Genomic DNA, 3,458 nt, shown 5'->3' with positions numbered 1-3,458 from the left:
ACAGAGGACCACAGAGGCAGGCCATTTGTAGAAATTCAGTTCATCTGGGAGCAGAAGTTGTCTGGTGAAAATTGGTTCAGAAAAGGAGGGGCGTGTTGGTTAGATCTCAGTAGAATGAAAATGAGTCTATTTTAGATAATCAGATTTTTTTGTTGTGTGTTTTTCCTCATGAGTTTATAAAAGCAAGACTTTCCTTCTTTTACGGCCATGAAGGCTAATCAAATTAATGACTGTAGTTAAATTAGAGAGAAGATATACTCTACAAACTTTAGCAAATACCAAGCACATGATACATTTTCAACATATATTTATTTAATGATTTAATTAACAATCACGTATTTTCAAATGGAAATTTCCACAAAGGCTACAAATTCAGACTTTGACTCATGAATAAAGACCTTCGATTTATTATTAAGTGCATTCTTCAACCCCAGATAAGTTAAAGTGGCAATTCTTCAAACAGTTTTTATCACACAGTATTTTCCATATCAAGCTAATAATAATTGCATATTGAGGATCTTTATCTCAAAACATTTCTATCGGAGCACATTATGCTGTAACTAAATCATTTTTACTGTGAAAGTTATTGTTTCCTAAGCTGCAAGAAGTGTCAAATGGTGCCACAGGAAGTTAATTATAGCAAATGTATTTAACCAGAGCTCATCTGCAGAAGAAATTCCACCAAATTGCTATGATACATTTCTATATGTACAGCTGACATTCCATAGGAAGAGTATTCTTTCTGGAAAATGTGATTCCTGAGTGTATATATATGAATTCCTTCAGTCCTTTCATTTGGAAGTGAGTAACTCTATCAGGTATGAACCAAAGGATGTTCTCTCTAGCTAAGAAATTTGTTATTAATATTATACTAACTGATATCTGCTAGAGATTTTTAGAATTTTTTGCAGTATTAAGTTGTAATAAAAATCCAGTAATAATCAGAACAGGAATTCTGAAACACAATACTTTTTTTGTTTCCAGGTAAAAAACGGCACTTTGGATTCTATGCTGAATTCTAGCTCTTCTTAGGAACCTAAGGATTTTATTTAGTCCACAGATTAAGATCTTAGAGTAAATATAATAAAAATACTTTAAAGGTTATGTATCAACAAGGTGTCAGTGTGCATAAGGATAAAGTATTCTAGTCATAATTAAATTTCCAATCTAATTATAATTTGAGGCATCCTTTTAATTACATTGCAATATTTTCTTTTCCTAGGAAGATGAGTGGTATAGCATCTTTTATCTGTAATTTTCATTTAATTAAAAATGTAAATAAATCAAACCTCCTCCTTGAAATACTTTGCACATAAAAGAGGATTTGTAAAGTTGGGTTTTATCTAGTTAATCATATTTACTTTCAGCCATAAACACATGATGTATAAGTATATAGGACTAGAGGTCTAAATTTTCCTGAATATTATGAAGCAGGAAAAAAAAGTGCTGCCAGTAATTATCTTTCTTGCCAGTGAGAATTCTTCCATTACTTCTGGCAAAATCCTACTAATCCTTCAAAGCCAAGTTCAAATGCCACCTCCTCTGTGTGAAGCCTTCTCTAACTCCCAAAGCCAAACTCAAGGATAGGTAACTGAGCTGCAGCCAGAGACTTAAATCCACAAGGAGTACTGAAATATTCCTGGGATTTTACCAAGCCCCTGGAGAAAAAACATTCTTCACCAGAGTTCCTGCACAAAGAGTACTGCATGGAGTCATTAGGTTAGTACAAAAGTAATTGTTGTTTCGGACCATGAATTTTAAATCATTATGACTAGGCTCAAACACATCCTTATTAATCAAAACAGAAACCATTACAATCAACACATTTTTGCCAATGAAAAATAAGTTTGTTTATTTCTGTAGCGTAAAAATCCATGCTTCAGGATTCAGTGAGCTCTTGGAAAGCATTTTCTGCCTCCTGCTGGGTGTAGAAGCACTTTTCTTACAAAAAGTTGTCGAGATGCTTGAAGAAGTGGTAGTTGGTTGGCAAGAGGCCAGGTGAATGTGGCGGTTGAGGCAAAACTTTGTAGCCCAATTTGTTTGACTTTTGAAGCATTTGTTGTGAGATGTGCGGTCAGGCGTTGTCCTAGAGAATTAGGCTCTTTCTGGTGACCAATGCTGGCTGCAGGTGTTTCAGTTTTCAGAGCATGTCATTGATTTGCTGAGCGTATTTCTCAGATGTAATCCGCTGTGATTCAGAAAGCTGGAGTGGATTAGATGGGCAGCAGACCACCAAACAGTGACCATGACCTTTTTCTTTTTTTTTTGGTGCAAGTTTGGCTTTGGGAAGTGCTTTGGAGCTTCTTCTTGGTCCAACCACTGAGCTGGTCATCTCCGGTTGTCATGTAAAATCCACTCTTCATTGCATGTCACAATTCAATCAAGAAATGGTTGTTGCATGGAATAAAAGAAGACTAACTTCAAAATGATGCTTTTTTTGCTTTGTGGTCCACTCACGAGGCACCCACTTACTGAGGTTTTTCACCTTTTCAGTTTGTTTCAAATGCTGAATGACCATAGAGTGGTTGATATTGCGTTCTTCAGCAACTCCTTGTGTAGTTGTAAGAGGATCTGCTTCAGTGGTTGCTCTCAGTTGGTCGTTGTCAACTTCCAATGGCCAACCACTGCACTGCTCATCATCAAGGCTCTTGTATCCTTTACAAAGCTTCTTGTACCACCACTGCACTGTACGTTCATTAGCAGCTCCTGAGCCAAATGCGTTGTCGATGTTGCAAGTTTTCTCCACTGCTTTACAGCCCGTTTTGAACTCAAATAAAAAAAATCACTCAAATTTGCTTTTTGTCTAACACCATTTCCATAGTATAAAATAAATATAAACAGTTAAGTAAATAAGTAATTAGCAAAAAGAAAACCCATAAAGTCAGAAATATGCATTAAAATGATGTATAACATAAGCACATTTATTTAAGAATGTATTCCAATATCAAATGGCAAAGTTCAACAATGCAAAACTGCAATTACTTTTGCACCAACCTAAAGAAACGTGCTCCTCTTGGGGCAGGAGGTAAAGTAATCCCTCCCCCAAGTGACACATGAGTGTTTATAATCAAGAATGGAAAAGACAGGCCAAAGTTAGTGTTGAGGAGCAAGAAGGGTGTCCAGCCTGTATGTATACAGCAATGACAGAGAGAAAACAGATAACCAAGCACCTGGAGACTGGAGAAGGTAAGCCTCTTACCCGAAGTGTTTACGGCTCTTAATTTCTGCTACACTATGACCTTTTGTTTCCCATTTAAAAATGGAAAGCCACTAAATATTTTTGAGGGTAAGAATGATAAAAATTTAAGTTGTGTTTTAGGAAAACACGGTAGCTTTTAATGGTATCAGAATCATGGGCATTGATGACAGGTAGTCTGTAAGATTTCTTATTAAAGAGTAGTCTGTAAGATTTCTCATTAAAGGGTAGTCTGTAAGATTTCTCACTAGAAAGAAGACCT

General features: G+C 36.0%; 1 pseudogene; it reads right to left on the bottom strand.

Annotated features, from left to right (window-relative positions):
* Positions 1-1,813: 1,813 nt before the first annotated feature.
* LOC105000218 lies at positions 1,814-2,819 on the bottom strand (annotated as a pseudogene).
* Between the last annotated feature and the right edge of the window lie 639 nt (positions 2,820-3,458).

The sequence above is a fragment of the Bison bison genome, unplaced genomic scaffold (assembly GCF_000754665.1).
Source record: "Bison bison bison isolate TAMUID 2011002044 unplaced genomic scaffold, Bison_UMD1.0 scf7180017864370, whole genome shotgun sequence".
NCBI lineage: Eukaryota > Metazoa > Chordata > Mammalia > Artiodactyla > Bovidae > Bison > Bison bison.
This window is presented reverse-complemented; position numbering and strand designations above follow the sequence as displayed.